This window comes from Oryctolagus cuniculus, chromosome 12, assembly GCF_051225735.1.
Source record: "Oryctolagus cuniculus isolate XC-2025 breed Fujian yellow rabbit chromosome 12, ASM5122573v1, whole genome shotgun sequence".
Taxonomy (NCBI): domain Eukaryota; kingdom Metazoa; phylum Chordata; class Mammalia; order Lagomorpha; family Leporidae; genus Oryctolagus; species Oryctolagus cuniculus.
In genome coordinates, this window is record NC_142878.1 from 47630239 (window position 1) to 47650652 (window position 20414).

Consider the following 20414-nt stretch of genomic DNA (forward strand, 5'->3'; position numbering starts at 1 on the left):
AAATCAGACTGGATGAGGACTCATTTTAACAGTGTCATTTTGAATTAATTACTCCTTTATAGGCCCTGTCTCCAACTAGAGTCACATTCTGAGATACTAGGAATTAGGGCTTCCATATATGAATTTTGAGAGAATACAATTCATTTTATAGCATAATCTGTATATAGTCTATCTCTGTGGTTTATTGTAAATATGTCTTATTTCCTTAGCAAATGTCTTGTAAGCTATATATTTTTTTTCCTTTTTGATGATTTATTTTTATTTAATTGAAAGGCAGAGGTACAGAGAGAGGAAGAGAGACAGAGAGAAATAAAGACAGAGAGAGAATAGAGAGAGAAAGAGAGAGAGAAAGAGAGAGAGAGAGAGAGATTGATTCTCCATCTGCTGGTTCACTCTCCAAATGTCCTCAAAGGCCAGAGCAGGGCAAGCTGAAGCCAAGAGTCAGGAGCTTCCTCTGGGTCTCCCATCTGGGTGCAGGGGCCCAATCACTTGGGGCATCTTCTGCATTTTTCCCAGGTGCATTATCAGGGAACTGAATTAGAATAAGAGCATCCAGACTCAAATTGGCACACATATGGGATGCCTGCACTGCAGGTGGAAGTTTAACCTACTACACCACAACCTGGACACAACTATATATATTAAAATATTAAAAAGAAATATTTCATATCTTAGATAACTCCCTTTTGTGCAAGTGATACTTTTTATGTGTAGCTAAAAATCTACAGGTTAAGTGTGTATTGCATACACACTGCAAAGAGTGGAAAAAGGACCTTAGGACATTTTTACATTTGTGCATATCTGTCTTGTGACCAAGTACTAGAAATTATCATAAAAATTTGTTTTTTTATTTTTATTTTTTTTAACTTTTATTTAATGAATATAAATTTCCAAAGTATAGCTTATGGATTACAATTGCTTCCCTCACATAATGTCCCTCCCACCCGCAACCCTCCCCTCTCCCACTCCCTCCTCCCTTCCATTCACATCAAGATTCATTTTCAATTCTCTTTATATACAGAAGATCAGTTTAGCATACATTAAGTAAAGATTTCAACAGTTTGCTCCCACACAGAAACATAAAATGAAAAATATTGTTTGAGTACTAGTTACAGCATTAAATCTCAATGTACAGCACACTAAGGACAAAGATCCTACATGAGGAGTAAGTGCACAGTGACTCCTGTTGACTTAACAAATTGACACTCTTATTTATGGCATCAGTAATCACCCTAGGCTCTTGTCATGAGCTGCCAAGGCTATGGAAACCCCCTAAGTTCACCAACTCTGATCATATTTAGACAAGGCCATGGTCAAAGTGGAAGTTCTCTCCTCCCTTCAGAGAAAGGTACCTCCTTCTTTGATGACCCGTTCTTTCCACTGGGATCTCACTCGCGGAGATCTTTCATTTAGGTGTTTTTTGTTGTTGTTGTTGTTTTTTTTTTTTTTTTTTTTCCCAGAGTGTCTTGGCTTTCCATGCCTGAAATACTCTCATGGGCTTTTCAGCCGGATCCACATGCCTTAAGGGCTGATTCTGATGCCAGAGTGCTGTTTAGGACATCTGCCATTCTATGGGTCTGCTGTGTATCTCACTTCCCATGTTGGAACGTTCCCTCCCTTTTTTATTCTATCAGCTAGTATTTGCAGACACTAGTCTTATTTATGTGATCCCTTTGGTTCTTAGTCCTATCATTATGATCAATTGTGAACAGAAATTGATCACTGGGAGTAGTGAGATGGCATTGGTACATGCCACCTTGATGGGATTGAATTGCAATCCCCTGGTGTGTTTCTAACTCTACTGTTTGAGGTAAGTCAGCTTGAGCATGTCCCGAATTGCGCATCTCTTCCCTCTCTTATTCCCACTCTTATATTTCACAGCGATCACTTTTCAGTTAAGTTTCAGCACTTAAGAAGAATTGTGTATTGATTACAGTATTCAACCAAAAGTATTAAGTAGAACAAACAAATTTGATATTGAAGATCTCAGATTCACCTGAATCTCATTCAAAAACTATGTTATACAACATATAAAACTGTGGAAACTGCTGTGTTTCTACAGTTTTATTTTTTTAATGTTTGAACATGAGTCTTTCTCTTTGTGTTTTCACAAGGACTTAAGTCTTAAGGTCTAAGTCAACTTTTTAAATTTTAAAATATATTGGGAGCCTATGTATCATATTCTTTTGCCATATTTTAGAACCAACTTAGGAGACAGCATTGTGGCATAGCAGGTTAAGCAGCCACCTATGATGGCAACATTCTATATGAACACTGGTTTGATTTCTTATTGCTCCTCTCTGATCCAGCTTTTCATTAATGTGCCTGAGGAAGCAGCAGAAGATGACCCAAGTCCTTGGGCCCCTGCTACTCATTTGGAAGACCGGGAAGAAGCTCCTGGTTCCTGGTTTTGACCTGGCCTGACCCTGTTCATTTTGGCCGTTGCGGAGTAATCCAACCATTAGAAGTGTGCTCTCTCTCTCGCTTTCTCTCTCTCTCTCTCTCGTGTGTTTGTATGTTTGTGTGTGTATGTGTGTGTCATTCTCTTTCTCCCTCTTACCTTGTAATTCTTCCAAATGAATAAATACATTTTTACAAAAACTCTCAACTTATCACTGTCTATTCTCAAAATTTGTATATAAAATCATGAATGGAATTTAAGAAGCAGCAAAGCATCTGATACTAGAGGTAATAATAATAAAGGAAATACTATAAACTGTGAAAGAAGGCAAGATGTCATGAGAATATTAGAGAAACTCAGAAATCAACAGCAGGTGATTAAATAATTGATTATCTAGATAATTATTTTACTTCACTGGTAAATTTATTTAGAATTGCACAAAGCATAGAGGGGTTATTCAATTTCTTCTTGATTTTAGAGCTAAATTATAATAAGAATGATAGATAAATAATATGTGATATGATCGACCATAATGAAGAATGGTCACCCAAACTTTCTTATACATCAGAAGAAAAATCTAGTGTTACAAAATAGTTAATCATGAGATAAAGGAAGGAATTGCCAGAACAGAAGTTTAAACATGGAAATGTAAAAAAAAAAAGCTAGAGATTACCAGTAACAAAATAATTCTTAATTTTCTAAAGAAACGTTCCTATACTTAAGGCAAAGTACAGAGCTTTCTCACATATCTACCTTCAGCCCAATTGCATAGCCTCCTTCATCATCCACATTCCTCATGAGTGTGTATATATATATATATATATATAAAAACATATATATATAACATATTAAAACCACATATTCATATATACATATACATCATATATATACGTATGTAATGTTTCTGTCATACTGTGTTGGTGAAATAGAAAAAATGTGTGTTATTTGTTCTTACAGGTGGAAATCTCTGGAAGTTTAGTTAACTTATGTCTGAAGTTATTCCATTTTTGTTAGAGAATATACTGCACACAGTTTTAGTCCTTTTAAACTATTTAATTCCTAAACTGCACATGATATATCTGGATAAACATTCCATTTGTATTTGGAAACAGAATATTCTTCTGTTTCAGGACAGAATGTTCTATACTTGTCAACTAGAAAAAATGCTGGATAATGTAATACAATCTTCTATATCCACATTTTTATGCATAAATGTTTTATTGAATTATTTAAGTATTTGAATGTGTCCCAAAAAGTTTTTGTATTTGGAAACTTGAACCCACAAATGTTACATTACCTGTAGTAGAGAGATGGGAACTTTGGGAGATAATTAGGATGAGATGAAGTCATGAAGATGGGACAGCCCATGATTGCATTAGTGTCTTTATAAGAAGAGAACTCTGTCTCTGTGGCTTAATGGACTGTCTGCTTCATTGAACACTCAGAGGCATGTGCTGGGTGGGACCCTGGAACTCTGGTCAGTGCTCAAGAGTAGGCTGAGAATCCAGGGTGATACCCAAGTTGAATGTGGTTGATCTCTATTGTCAGCAGGGGAGGGAGGTATGATTACACCTGTTGGTATAATCACAACCTCACCTCCTCTTTCTAAGTGATTAGTGACCAGTTTTGCCCACAGTGTATAAAACCTCCATCCACACTGGAACATGAGCTGCACAAAGGACTTGTGTGTTCCTTACTGTGGGCCATGAACCCTCTGCAGTGACCTATCCCAGGCCATCAGGGGACTCTGAGCCACTGTCACCACATACAATGAGTGCTCATAGACTCAGCTACATCTCATGCCAGATTGTGCAGTCACAGAATTCCCATAGTCACAGTCCTCAATCTTCCATGTTCATGGATTGGAAGAATTATTGACACCAAATGTCTATACTACTGAAATTAATTTGCAAATGCATTGCAACCCTAGTCAAAATACCAAAGACAATTTACTCAGATATAGAAAAAATGATGGTAAAACTCATATGGAACTACAAGAGACGCTGAATAGCTAAAATAACTTTAAACAACTAAAACAATTCAGGGGGCTTCACAACACCAGATTTCAAGACATACTTCAGAGTGGTTATAATCAAAATAATCTGAAAGTGGCAAAAAAGTATACTTGTAGACCAATGGAACAGAATACAATAGAATGGAACAGAATAGAAACTGAAGAAACCAGTCCACACTTCTAAAACAAATTAATATTTAACAAAGGAGCAAAAATCAATCCTTGAAGAAAGGACCATCTATTAAGATGGTGATAGGGAAATTGGAACTCCTCAGGCAGAAGTATGAAACAAGAAGCCTACATTATACCCTATATAAAAATCAATGCTAAATGGATCAATAATCTAAATCTGTGACTTGATACCATCAATTTACAAGAGGAGAACATTGGAAAAACTCCACAAGACATTGGCATAGGCAAAGACTTCTTGGAAAATACCCCCAGAAGCACAGGAAATCAAAGCCAAAATTTACAAATGGTATTATATCAAGATAAGAAGCTTCTGCCTTGCAAAGGAAACACTTAACAAGATGACCAGGCAACTAATAGAATGGTAGAAAATATTCACAAAGTATGAAAATGATAAAGGATTAATGTCCACAACCTATGAAGAGCTCAAGAAACTCAACAACAATAAAATAAACAATCCAGTAAAGAAATGACCAAAGGACTTAAATAGACATTTTAGAAAAGAGGAAATTCCAATATCCAACAGATAAGTGAAAAAAAAAAAAAAAACTTAGGGTCAAAAAAATTAAAAAAAATACTTAGGGCCAATAGCTATCAGAGAAATGGAAATAATACCACAGTAAAATTTCACCTCACCCCAGTTATAATGGTTCTTATCAGAAATTTAAAAAAAATCCTGGAGAGGATCTGGGGAAGAAGTTCCTAACCCACTATTAGTGGGAATGTAAGCTAATAAAGCCATTATGGAATACAGTATGGAGATTCCTCAGAAAGCTGAAAATAGATGTAGCATATTAACCAGTCATCCTATTTTTGGGAATTTACCAAAATGAATTGATAGAATTATCAGTTTCCCCATGTTTATTGCAGCTCAATTTATAAGATGTAAGATATGGAACCAACCCAAATGCCCACCAACTGAAGACTGGATCAAGAAAATGTAGTGTATACACTATGGATTATTACTCAGCCATAAAAAGATGAAATCCTGTCTTTTGCAATAAAATGGATGCAACTGGAAATCATTACACTTAGTGAAATAAGCCAGTCCCAAAAAAACAAATACCATATGTTTTCTCTGATCTGTGGTAACTAATAGAGTACAGAAAATATAATGCATAATTATTTACATTGCAATCTGTATAAAATTATTCCCTTGCATAAACTGTTGAGAGAATATGGCTTAAGTTCTAGATGAATTTAATTATTACTTTGTAACCACACAGGAAATATTAGATTTTACATTGTCATTGCTTCTATATTACTGAAAGAAATTATGCCTGACTAATTGACAAAAAATTGTATATGGGTGAAATGGTCATTTTCACATTCAATTATTATCTACAGCCATTCTATATTCCCACTAAATTTGGGCACTTTTACTTTTTTTACTTGTTAAACTTCTTATTTGGTGAAGTATTAAGCCTTTTTTACTGCAATGTAAATTTAAATTACGTTATCTCAATAACTAAATAAAAAGACAGAAAGAAAGGTAGAAAGGATAATGGAAGAGTTAAGAGAGGAAGGGAATACCTTTATGTTCTTAAACTTATATCTACGAATCCCACTGAATCTGTTAAAATGAATGAAAATGAAAATGAAAATAAAAAAGAGAGATCTGAGCTAGCATGCTTGCTCTATCTTGCAATGTCATATGTGATCTCTGCCATGGTACAGTGGCCAAGAAGTCCTCACCAGACGCTTAGCAGACATGCTGACACCATGTCCCTGGACACTACAGCATCCAGAATATGAGTCAAACAATTTCTCTTCTTTATAAACTCAAGTACTTTGTTAAAACAACATAAATCTTATGACAAAAATTAATTGGAGATGTGTGTTCAAAACACAAACTCATATAGTGATTGTATATATTCCTGCTCTTACTCTTTTGTTTTTGGCTTCAAGTATTTCAAAATTCTGTTATCAGGCATGTACACATTTAAGTTATTATATCATCTCAGCTAACCAATTCCTTTGTCATTTAAAAAATCCCTCTTTATCACTGATAACATATATTATCTTTAAATCTATTTTTTATTTTAGTATAGTGACATCTCATATTTTGTGAATGAAAATTTCAAGGCATAGTCTTTTCTATTCTTAACATTAAAAAATATGATACAGTCCGGTGTTGTGATGCAGTGGGTAAATCTGCCACCTGCAATGCTGCCATCCTATTTGCATGCCAGTTCAAGTCCCAGCTGCTCCATTTCCAATCCAGTCCCCTGGTGTTGGCCTGGGAAAAGCAGTGGAAGATGTCCCAAGTGTATGAGCCCCTGCCACACATATGGGAGACCCCAGGTGAATCTCTTGGATCCTGGCTTTGGCTTGACCCAGCTTTGGCTATTGCAGCCATCTAGAGAATGAACCAGAGAGTAGAATCTCCCTCTCTCTCTTTTTCTTTTTCTCTTTCTCTCTCTCTTTCTCTCCCCCTTTCTGTAATTCTGACTTCCAAAATAAACACATCTTTAAAAAATCTGATAAAGCTATCAATTAACCTTTCTTTCTGTTTATAATTAAAGTTGATTTCTTGATGTCAATATATAAGTTGCTCCTGGGTCTTATTTTCTATCAATTGTGGTTTTTTTTTGTGTTTGTACCACATTTACAATAATTTATTTTTTATGCTTTTGAACTTAAATCTATCATCTTGAATTTTATTTTCTTTTGTGCTGTCTGTTCTTTGAATTTTTCTTTTCCTTCCTCCAATAGATTTTTTTTAAAAAATACTTTTATTTCACATCCTGATTTATTTATCCCTGTGTTTCCTATGTGATATGGAGGAACAAGCATGGATAAAATAAATTGTGCTGTCTTTTTGCCATTAATTGACATTAAATTGAACAAGTCATTTATCTTTTTTGACCTACTCAACCAGCTGTGGTATTAGATGGCTCAAGTTGCTTGATTTTCCACTTCTGTAATTCTGTTTTATCACCTGAATATAAGCCATTGTAATTTACACAGAAAGTTTATTTAAATAGAACTTTCATATTTGTAATTGAATGATTAGTTACTTTCAGGCAAATGAATTACATAAAAATCAATTATGCTCTCAGAAATAGGCCAAGATTATCTGTTGCAAATAATATTAATATGGGTATACAAAATGTCTATGAGTATTTTTAACTACTTAAAACATTTGAAAATATAATAACATTATTCTAATTTTAATTAGTGTGTTTAATATTGAAAAACTACTGTATTTTATTTTTAGATTCCCATAAGAATCTAAGTGATCATAACTCCTTGTGAAAACTGTAGTGATAAACGAATGCAATTTTGAGGTTGGCAGTATGTGTTTTCATTCTCTTCTAATTTCCTTCCCTTCCTTATGTAGTATAGGACTCATGAAAGTGAGACAAGTTCTTAAAATATAAAAAAAAAAAAAAAAAGGAAGAAAAGAAAACAATCAATCAAAACTTTCAATCAGTGGGGTGAGTTCTCACTTATACCAGGAAACACTAGCAAGCTTACTGCTTTTAAGAACTAAAATCTGCAAAGTAAGTATATAATAACACATTCTGGTACAACAAGATAACTTCAAAGAGAGCTGAACTATGGACTGGTTACACTTTTCAAAATTATTTATAAGGGTTAAGAGGAAGCTTACATAGCATAATATCTGTCATTATGCTAGACAAAATTTTTACATGACCTTGCAGAATTTTTTAAAGATGTATTTATTTATTTGAAAGGCAGAGGCAGAGAGAGAGAAGGAGAGAGACTTCCATCCACTAGTTCATTCCCCAACTGGTCGCAACAGCTGGAGCTGGATAGAGCCTGGAGCTTCTTCCAGTTCTCCTTCAAGGGTACAGCGGCCCAAGCACTTGGGCCATCTTCTGCTACTTTCCCAGGCCACAGCAGAGAGCTGGAATCAGAAGTAGAGCAACCAGGACTTGAACCGTCACCCATATGGAATGCCAGCATTGCAGGCGGCTTTACCTGCTTGACCATAGTACCTGTCCCGACTCTGCAGAATTTAACTATTACTATTTTTACTCCTTGTTCTTGGAAAAGGATAGTACATGTTAATACTTCTTTATGTAACACTACATAGTAAAATAATATGTAGATTTTATATTCTGTTTCTCTTTCATTCCAGTATATCATGTTAGAAGTGCCTTTGAGATGTTTCTAAAAATATTTCTTTCAGATAGCTTATTCTTGCTTAAATATTTGTATTTCAAAAAGTATCATGCCATTGAAGTTTGAATATGCTTCAATTTTAGTCAAAATTACATCCCATTTTGTACATTTATGGTATTTTAATAAACTGATTATATTTTTTGGAGTCTGAAAAGTCAGAAACTCCACCAGAATTTAAACATATAATAGAGAAAATAACATGAAGAATTAATAATTGGCTTGGACTTAGAATAATGAAAGATTAAAAAAAAAAACACTTCTAAATAAACAGCATATTAGATGCAAAGGTGAGGACTTTATGTGAAAAAGTTGTTGCCCAGATGATTTAGTCTGTATGAGAAAGACTGTGTTGTCCATAAAATGATTTTCTCTGCAGCTGCAGATGAGATTTGAAAGAACTTATTTAAGTTTCTGGGAATTTCGAGGCTTTCTTGAGAGTTTCAAAGCTTTCTTGTATGTTTTGATAAATACACTCCTGCAAGATAAATTTATTACAGGGGCTGGCATTGTGGTACAGAAAGCTAAGCTGCCATCTGGGATGCCAGCATCCCTTATGAGACCTGGATGAAGTTGTAGGATCATGGCTACGACTTGGCCTAACTCTGACCTTTGCAGATATTTAGCAGATGGAAAATAACTTCCACTCTGTATCTTCTTTCTCTCCCTTCCCCTCTCTGCATTTCAAATAAATAAATAAATGTTTAAAACTAACAAAAATATTCTAAATGTATAATTCTATGAGATTTAGGAAACATAAAGTCATGTAACATCACCTACAATGAACAAGAAAATATTTCACTGCATTACACAGTTTTGGCTCTTCAAGAATCTCAAGCTACAGTTCATTGTCTTTACTGTCTTGTTTCTTTAACTAAGCATACTTCTTTTCAGATTTATCTGTTATTTTTAAATTTGTAACTATTATTTTTGTTTAGTAGAATTACATGAAATTAATATATAATAATTTGCTTATATATTCACAAGTTGGTATATACTTGGGTAGTTTCTAGTGTTCGGTTTTTTTAAATAAAATTGCTGCACACTTCACAAATATCTTTGTAGATATCTATTTTCCTTTTTCTTGAATTATTATTTGGGATGCGATGGATGTTAAGTTTGTAAGAGGCTATAATTCTACTTTCTAAGTTGGCATTATAATTATTTTTGATTCCCACCATTGTACCGCTAATCTCCTTTGAAATCTGGAAATTCACACCATTTAGGTTTTTTGAATTTTGTTATATTTATTTGTGTGTGCATGCAAATGGATATGTGTGTTTTCTTTTTCAAACTCTCATTAATTGCCAATCAACATTTCTCTGTTGATATTTTAATTTTATGTATTTTATGGTAAATCAGAAACTTATTGTAATTTCCTCTCTGTTGGGACCAAAGGAATGAGTCCAGAGTTCAAATTCCAAATATAAATATGTATATATAAAATCAGGTACTGCCATCTGGTTTCATCATTAAGACGCTGCTTGGTACATCCATATTCTGTATCATACTGCTTCAGTATGCCACTCATATGGGAGATTCCCACTGACTTCCTGGCTCCTGGCTATAGCTTGGTCCAGCCCCAGCTGTTGTAGATATGTGAGGAGTGAACCAGCAAATTGAAGATCTCTCTCTGTTTCTGGCTCTGTGCTTTTCTAATAAAATAAACCAATTAATTAGAGAAAATAAATAAATAAAACTCGAACAATATATTTGTGAAATGAGAACTTTATTCTTCCAAATCACTCAGATTTTTAAGAAGTGAAGGCAAGCAAACTATACTACTTTGATGTTTGTAATAAAATGAATATGTTATTACAGATACATGTATTCACACAATCAGGTAGTTGCAAATAGCATTATTATTATATTTTATTTGATTTTCAGCATTTTAATTGTTACCCTACAATGGTATTTGTCTTTTTGAAGTTTTTTTGTAAATGTATTTGCTTAAAATATGAAGAAAATGGCTACGCTCTATTTCTCCAGAAGGAATAAACACAACTTAGTAGCAAAACCATTTTCAAAGAAGAAATATCAACCTTCAAAAACAATTAAATAGATTAAAGCATCTTCTTAAGAGATGTGCTTATTGAGAGCTAGGGAAGTTAAAGACAGAATTTCCATTAAAATGACTGAGAAATTGTGCATGAAATTTCCCACTTGCTTTGATGAACATTCTGCTCTTCCTATTGAATTTGAAGAAAGGGAGTAATTCCATAGTTTAAAGAGTACCTGGCAATCTTGTCAACACAGACGTTCTCTCATTTTAAGTATAAAGTGTTTGTAAGAACTTCCAAAGTTACAGTTAAATAACAGGTGTACCTGATTTACCATTTCATTCCTATATGTCCTCTTGCTTCAGTGCAAAATGTTACATCTATTTCTCTTCCTAAAGTAGAATTCTGCTTAGTCTGTTATAGGAAAACTTAATTGCAAGTTTTTTTTTTTTCTAACTGGAGTTAAGAAAATTCAGTACAAAGAGCTATCTGACTTCTTGAGCTAAAGGAGTCAGACTTTTCCAGCAGAAAGTTGATTTCTGGCAAACGATGTGCTAGACATTTTGACATGTGAAGGATTATGGACAAAAATTGCTTTTATTCCAATTCTTTACCTTCCTTGGGGAAAATTTAAAAATTTCTGGCACCTCAGTCTCACCCAGAAACATTCACAGAATTGCCACATTCTTACTGACTGACTGTTCATACAGTGATGTTAAAAAAAAAAATTCACTGAATCAATTTATCTCAGAATTTGTAGGTGACATGATTAAACTAGGAAGCTTACATGAAGACAAAACTTATAGTTATTTCAACACTTAGTAACTGTACAATACCTTAAATGCAGAATCAAATCACCAATTGTATCTGAATTCTGTTAATGCACTGTTTTATAACACTGTGGCCCACCTTAATTACCTGAAATCGTGGAAGACATTCTAATATATTGATAGCTTTTTACTCAAATCCTGGAATCCTCAACCTCTCTGCTTAGTGATTGGGAACAAGACTTTCTCAGGTACTTGATGAAAGCTGAGGGAACCATGTGGCTGAGGGGAGACCTCATCAACAGACTCATCCTTAGTGGAACAGTCCAGAATAAAATATGCAAAAGATTAGCCACAATACGTCAAAAACAGCATATCCATTGTATAAGGACATACACAGGCTAAAGAATGCACATCAACTATGTTAGAGTAATTGTCTCCAATGGATGGAAATGAGGGTTATGAATAAAATGAAATGTGATTAAAAGAATAAAATGAGGAATTTACACAAGTTGAACTTGATGATGTGTTATGAATTCGAGAGTGACTATAAGTGTATAAGTGATTTTTTTTCTTAGCCATGATTATTTACTATAGCTTGAATGTTTGAGGACTGGCAGTATTATTGCAAATGTATTTTTGTTTAACTTTGTTTTACATATATGCCGAATCATTGTTTAAGAATGATAAAGTACTATAGTTTTACTGGTTATGAGAGAAATGGTCAAAATATCTGAAAAACCTCAAATGAATAGGTTATTCATATTTTTTACCTAAACAGCATTATTCTTATCCATATACATTCAACACAGCGACCTAAATGGATTATAGAAAGTAAGTTTGATGATATTCAGATTAGTTTCAAAGAGAGTAAAATTAATATTTATGTATGTAAACAACACACATACTTATTAAAATTCAGAGAATCAACAAAGAAGATCCAATATATTTTAAATAGGATACAGCTGATCCTATGGTGAGCAATATATTTATTTTGGTGGTATACATATGTAGTATAGACTAAAAGAAATATACTTGATATTTAATTTTGGTTTCTTTTATTCATAAAAAACAGACTTTCATGCAAGAAGATCATACTTATATATGAGTAAGTTCACACAGAAAGGGTTAAGAGATGTTTGTTTTGGTCCCAATATTTTTTTAAATTTATTCATTTTTTTTTCATATTACACAATGCCATGAAATGTTTGAAGTACCCTCATAAATTGGTTCAGTAAATACCCACCCTCCAAAAAGGATGAAATAATATGAGCCTCCAGCATTACTGGGAGAACAAATGCAAACTATACAGTACAGAGATGATTTTGTGCTCATCAACATTCTCATCTGTTTATAGTCACATTTTGGAGTCACAAGCTCAAATCTATCATGCACCCTATAGTCAATAAATAGCCTCAGGGGATAGATTTCCTTTTTACCAACTCTACCCTGTTTCAATATGACATCATCATTTGTCATCTATGTCAATGCAGCAGACTTTATACACAGTTCTCTGTTTAGTTTATCTTGAGACTATTCAGCACAACCTTAATCATTTCACTCACTGTCTCCCCTACCTTCCATTACTGTGAGCTTCATGTTTACTGATATCAGACTCTTAATCCCAACCTTTGAAAAGCTCAGCAATGTCTAAAATCCAAATGTATCTCTCCTTTCTTCACTTAGTGTAACCTTGCCACAGTTGAATCACACTGTGGAACTGCTGCATTTTAAGCAGTTGCCTCTACATGCATTCTTTAAAATTTTCTGTGTTAAACTCAGAGCACTCTAAACTTCAAATAAGTCCAATCTTTCCTGTTCTTAAAGTTCATTTTATTTTGTTTTCATTAATTTATGCATGGTTCACTCTCAAGGTGAGAGTACATTCATTTTGGAAGTTCAGGTTCATAGGAATTAGCAAAAACAAAATGTAGAGAATCGCTCAATTTTCTCTCATCTAGATTTGCCACATGTTACTCAATGACAATACCTTCCAAAACTATAGCATGAGCAAAATATCAATGCCAGGATGTTGACCTAATCCAGAGTTTACTTGCATTTAGCGAATGTTATATTGGTGTTTTGTTCTTTCTATGTACATATGTGTGTTTGTGTAAATTCTGTGTGATTGCATAGCAATGCAAAGCTTTGTAGCCATCATCACAAGCAAGATAGAAATGTTATTATTGAGCACAAATTTCTCTCACATTACTTATTATAGCCTCACCACCTTTTGAGTCATCTTTCAATCTCTTACCTCTGGCAGCTACCTGTTTATCATACACATATTTTTATTTTATGATAATTATTATATACATGGACTCATAAGATACTGTGTATGAAAATTTGAGATATTTTTCACTCATTTGAATTTCCTTGCAGTATTCCTAGTTGTATATATCAATAGTTCATTCCTTCTCTTTCCTTTCTCTCTTTCTCTGTCTCTCTCTCTCTGACTCTCTCTCTCTCTCTCTTTCTTTCACATAAGTAAAAACATTTGTGGGTGCAATGGTTAAGAGAAGAAGAAGACTTGGAACACCACATCCAGAGTGTCTGGGTTTCATGCCTGCTCTGCTTCCAGTCTGGTTCATTGTTGATACACACCTGAAGGAGACCACAATTTATGGCTCAAGTACCTATATTTCTCCCTCAACTCTTTCTCTCTTTTGTTTTCATATAAACAACAGTCAATTAAAAATAAAAATAGCAGCTCTTTCCCCTGGCGCCTCCGAGGCGGTCAGCTGCTTCAAAATGAAGCTGAATATCTCCTTCCCAGCCACTGGCTGCCAGAAACTCATCGAAGTGGACGATGAACATAAACTTCGTACTTTCTATGAGAAGCGTATGGCCACAGAAGTTGCTGCCGACGCTCTGGGTGAAGAATGGAAGGGTTATGTGGTCCGGATCAGTGGTGGGAATGATAAACAAAGTTTTCCCATGAAGCAAGGTGTCTTGACCCATGGGCGGGTCCGCCTGCTGCTGAGTAAGGGGCATTCCTGTTACAGACCAAGGAGAACTGGAGAAAGAAAGCGCAAATCAGTTCGGGGCTGCATTGTCGATGCCAATTTGAGTGTTCTCAACTTGGTTATTGTAAAAAAAGGAGAGAAAGATATTCCTGGATTGACTGATACCACGGTGCCTTGTCGCCTGGGTCCTAAAAGAGCCAGCAGAATTCGTAAACTTTTCAATCTTTCTAAAGAAGATGATGTCGCGGCTCACTAGGCTAATCCTCCGCCTAGCGGCGCCGGCACACCGGGTTCTAGTCCCGGTCGGGGCGCCGGATTCTGTCCCGGTTGCCCCTCTTCCAGGCCAGCCCTCTGCTGTGGCCAGGAGTGCAGTGGAGGATGGCCCAGGTGCTTGGGCCCTGCACCCCATGGGAGACCAGGAAAAGCACCTGGCTCCTGGCTCCTGCCATCGGATCAGCGCGGTGCGCCGGCCGCAGCGCGCCGGCCGCGGCGGCCATTGGAGGGTTAACCAACGGCAAAAGGAAGACCTTTCTCTCTGTCTCTCTCTCTCACTGTCCACTCTGCCTGTCCAAAAAAAAAAAAAAAAAAAAAAAAAAAAAAAAGATGATGTACGCCAGTATGTTGTAAGAAAGCCCTTAAACAAAGAAGGTAAGAAACCTGGGACCAAAGCACCCAAGATTCAGCGTCTGGTTACTCCACGTGTCCTGCAACACAAACGCCGGCGAATTGCTCTGAAGAAACAGCGTACTAAGAAGGACAAAGGAGGAGGCTGCAGAATATGCTAAACTCTTGGCCAAGAGAATGAAGGAGGCCAAAGAAAAACGCCAGGAACAGATTGCCAAGAGACGTAGGCTGTCTTCTCTGAGAGCGTCTACTTCTAAATCTGAGTCCAGTCAAAAATAAGGTTTAATAACAACAAATAAATAAGATTGTGTTTCAAAAAAAAACTAAATAAAAATAGCTGATTCATCTTTATTAGCTGAGTAGTATATTTCTTTTTTTAAAAAAATTTTTAAAATTTATTTGACAGGTAGTTATAGACAGTGAGAGAGAGAGACAGAAAGGTCTTCCTTCCATTGGTTCACTTCCAAATGCCCGCTACTGCCGGTGCTGCCCTGACCTGAAGCCAAGAGCCAGGTGCTTCCTCCTGGTCTCCCACACGGGTGCAGTGGCTTTTCTGCTTCTTCGTTATCAATTGTCATTGCTATTTTTATTTAATTATTAATTAATAAATAAAAACATTAGACATATACTTTACACAATGTATTTTGAAGAATTTGTACGTCAACTGGAATGTTAAATCAAGAGGAATAACATTAATACAACTTCACATACATTTTTATAGTGAGAAAATTCTACTCTCAGAAATTTTCAGATATATGCTGTTATTATTAACTACAGTGACCGTTTTGTATTCTTCCTGTCTATTGAAATTTTCTGTGCTTTCACCAATAACCTTCTATATCAAACCCTAGCAGCAACCATTCTTCTCTGTGCTTCCATGAGTTGGACTTTTTAAAAAAAATTTCATGTGTGAGATCATGTGGAATTTGTCTTTGTATGGCTGGCTTAGTTCAGTTAACATAAGTATTCTATTGTGTACTTTTATCATATTTTCTTTGTCAATGCTCCTGTTGATGTCCATTTAGGTTAATTCCATATTGTAGCTGTTGTGAATAATACTTCAATGAACACAGGAGTGCAGATTTCTCTATAAAAAATCAATCTAATGCCATTTGTATTATACAGTTCTATTTTTAATTTCTTGAGGAAACTTCATTCTGTTTCCCAAGATGCTATATTAATTTACATTCTTATGATTTTGAGTTATTTATATAATCTACATCGGAGTTCTTTGTCAGTGACATGGTTTGCAAATATTGTTCCACACCCTTACACTTTGATGATAAACTTATGTGTTATAAAGTATATTATATTTTATTGTTAAATATGTTTTTCTATCTTGCAATAATTCAAATTTCTCCAAAGATTGTGTCAGACATAATTAACCTCTCACATCTCCTACAAAAAAAGTTCTTATTGCAGAAAACACCTTATTAATAGAATGGTGAACAAGGAAATGATCCAAAATAGATATTCCAATAACATATCACCTCACAAAGGTGTTATATTAAATTGACAAAAAATAGAGTCATATACTTTCAAAGTGTTCAAATGTGTTTATTTTTATACCTCACTCCCAGTTTTCCTGTCTTCCACGCAACCAGTCTTAGAATTGTAGCCTTTTCTAACCTATAAAAATGGGATATATAACATGAGATAAGTCTTTTTACGATACAATTCTTTAGTTTATCCTGATATGAGATTTTGTTTTAAACAAAATCAGAATTTGTTTTCAGCCTATTTTCGGAATTCAAAGCAAGAGAATATACATGTATTTTCTAAATATGCCTTGGTAACTGGATCTTCTTTCCCTTGGTGCCTAATACTTAAATGTCCTTATTTTCCTGACTTTAAACTGCTAGCCATTTATTGATTTACTTGGATTTAATTGCTTGCTCTCAGTAAGTGTTCTAATCAGAACAGCCAAGATCACTTTGCTACTCCCAATTCCAGTGGAGTCAGAAATTAAAGTTGCAAATAACCTGTTAAGTCACCCTTTTAATCTTTTCTCTAGGCAGGGCTATTCCCCATGGTGCATTTTTCTTTTTTTGTCAATCTAAACTTTAAAGAGGTTCAATAAGTGTGTCTCCTAATGTTCCGTTCCAAGGCTGAATCTGACAAAAAGTCTCTGGGTGGAATGAAAATGATATAGTTTGACCAGTATCCAGACTGAAATTCTTCTGGGCATCGGCCATGATAACTTCTTTTGCCACAATTCTATAAAATTTTCTTAGTTCTTAGTTGTAAGACAATGATTAGTGAGGGACCTGCTATTTCTGCCCAAACTGTCTTTCTTTGCTATTAAGATCCAGTTTAATCAGAAACGTGATTAGTAACAGTTATAGCAGTTTTAGCAATGATGAAGTCATGCCACCAAGAAGAAAAAGAACTTCAATAATTTTATGCTGCTTATATTCACCCCAAATTTCCCTTTCCTGAGTCACCCTTTTTAAACTTATGCTTCATTCTTCCTATGAAAGTTAGAGATGTGGGAAGTCATAAAGGAATGTGAAATTGCTTATAAAGGAATGCTACAATGTCACTGTTTTCAAAATACTGTCATATATCTTATTATCCTTAAAGTAGTGAGGTGAAATAGAAAGGACTGGCATCCAGATTTTATACATGATTTTATTGAAATTGCAATCTGCAGAGTTGCTTTAGAATAAATACATTCTCAAATCCAGTTCTTAGGATAACGTGAAATTCAGGAATGGAACATATATATGCTTTAGGGCCTATTATATTAAAAAACTGTTCATAACACAACACTCTGCTACATTTCATTCCATCACTTTTTTTTTTTAACTTTTCCAGTCTCCTCTCTAAGCACACCTTGTTCTGTTCTTCTTAGTTTTTAATCTTTTTGGGGAATCTGTTATCAAATTTGGCTGTGTATTTGAATCATTAGAAGAGTTTTCGGTTTCCATCATGCTAGGGTATGGTTACATCCTATGGCAATTAAACCAGAATACATGAATAAGAGATCCAGTATTCAAAAGATATTCTTAAATTCCTAAATTGAATGAAAACTCCAACTAAATTTAAGAACTTCTATTTTAAATTTCCATCTTAGATAGTTTCTTCACATCACCTTCAGTCACATCTGATAATTTTGTAATTACATATTACAGTTTCCTTTTTTGTTGTATATTGACTTCTCTCTAGTCCACATTGCTACCTGGAACTTTATTTTTGGTTTCCGAAACTTTTCCAATTGTATATAACCGTCAATAGGGGTCTCAAATTTAAAAAAATCCACACTGAGTTGATGATACTCTCTCAAAACTTCTTTTTCTGAATCATCTCATCATACCCCACAAATAGGTATAATTTTTATGTGTCTGTTAAAATAAAAAAAACACCTTTGTTCATCTTACTTAGTTAAGGTATCTCCTATGCTGGTGAAAAAAAATGTAACTGAAGTGTTCACTTTTATCAAAATGTCATTTTCTCTTTTTCTCAGCTGATTGTCTTCAGTTAGTTTAGCAGTAAAGTAGAGCAGTTCAGTTCTATTCAATCTCCCAGCATCTGTTCTTATACTTCATCATTTTGCAATCAGCCAACTAGGCAAAGGGGTCATGCATTTCAGGTACATCCCTTGTAGTTGTGTGTCATTTAGATACTTAGACCATCATTTGTGGGAATACAAAATTATCAACTTAAAAACAGCCTGGTATAGATTTATTGAATTTTAAATCCCAACTGTTATTTCCCTGGCAGAGCCAGACCAAATGATTTCGTTGCCCTTAAATCATTTAAGGGATCCCATAATGCGTATATATTACTGCTCCTTTTACTCTGTGAATCAATTATTAGTTATTTACTTAACCTATAGGGGCAGATGGCTGTGTATAGTCTTCTACTAAATATCCAAGTACCAGACTAAAACCAAGGGAGAGAACTTCTGACTCTGGACCACATAGAGGAACAAATATCTAAATTACCCTTCTGCCTGAAACAACAGAAACAACTACAACAAACTGATGAAATGTGTGTGTGTGTGTGTGATTGTGGGTATTAGCTTTTGCAACAATGTATGTGAACAAGAAGAACCTAGGAGATGTGAATCATATAAAATGAGCCATTGAATTTCTTAGCTCACTGTCTTCAAAGTGATTATAGTATATGGTGTAGGCGGGTAACCCATCTACATCCAGAAGGAGTCTCTGAGTTGAAAGGAAAGATCTAAGACTAAGTGTCCTAGACACATCAATTTTGCAGGTCAGAGTTCAAAGAAAATAACCAGAGGTCCCTAGAGATCCCTCTCGTGAGTACCCAAAGTACAAGTAATCATCTTGTGTATGAAGAAGCCAACCATGCCATGGGATGTACCAAGTTAAAGGATTCATATGAAGACAGACTAGTGGTCACACTGGTCTAGATCTCCTCAGGCCAACTAAAACACCTTGTGAGAAACAGACACTGAGTAAACAAAATGACCTTGCCTCAACTATAGAGCAATGTGCTCCTCACAAAATACAAAATATACCATCTCAGTAGATAAAAATGCCCCCAAGAAACTTAGCTGCATCCTGTAACAAAGTTCAAAAACATGTTTGCCATAAAGTAAAATCTAATATCCAACTAGGTAAAACTCACAATGTCAGATATGCAAAAAATTATAATGCATGGAAGGTACAAGATAAAACAGACCATTCTGAGGAAAAGTGTCAATCAAAAGTGACTAAAGCTAACACAGATGTCATACTAAGAAGTTATAAATATATACTCCATATGTTTAAAATATTGACACATACTACAGGTGAATGTTACATTATATGGAATGAAAAATACTTTGAAATTAACAACAGATTATACACAACAGAAGAAAAATTAGTATACATAACAGTAGGGACTGTACAAAATAAAATAAAATGCAAGAAATAGAATACATTAAATAGAATAAATACTGAAAAAGTAAACATTGAAGATTTTCCAAAGCTGACTAAAATTGCAAACCACAGTCCATGAACCTCAGGAAGCCTCAAGCACAAGAAAAATCATAAAAACTACTCCAAGGCACAGAATAAGCAAATCTCTGAGACAGTGACAGAAAATCTTTAAAACAGCTTACGGGAAAAAGATTATCTTCTCTACTATAATTATTCATTTATCATAATACATAAAGAAAGATGAGAATCACTTCTTTCTCATACGAAGTATATAATCGAGAAGACAATGGAGTAGTAAACTTGAAGTGATGAAAAAAAGTCAACCTGGAATTCTATATTTGGTAAAGTGTATCTCAAAAACACATGAAATAAAGAATCTTTTTTCAGACATTACCAAAAATCCACTGTA

At 34.6% G+C, this 20414-nt stretch overlaps 1 pseudogene across 1 annotated transcript; it reads left to right on the forward strand.

Annotated features, from left to right (window-relative positions):
• Window positions 1-14225: 14225 nt before the first annotated feature.
• LOC100349432 (small ribosomal subunit protein eS6 pseudogene) lies at window positions 14226-15146 on the forward strand (annotated as a pseudogene). The gene has a single exon (XR_016217433.1). The product of XR_016217433.1 is annotated as a small ribosomal subunit protein eS6 pseudogene (transcript).
• Window positions 15147-20414: the final 5268 nt, after the last annotated feature.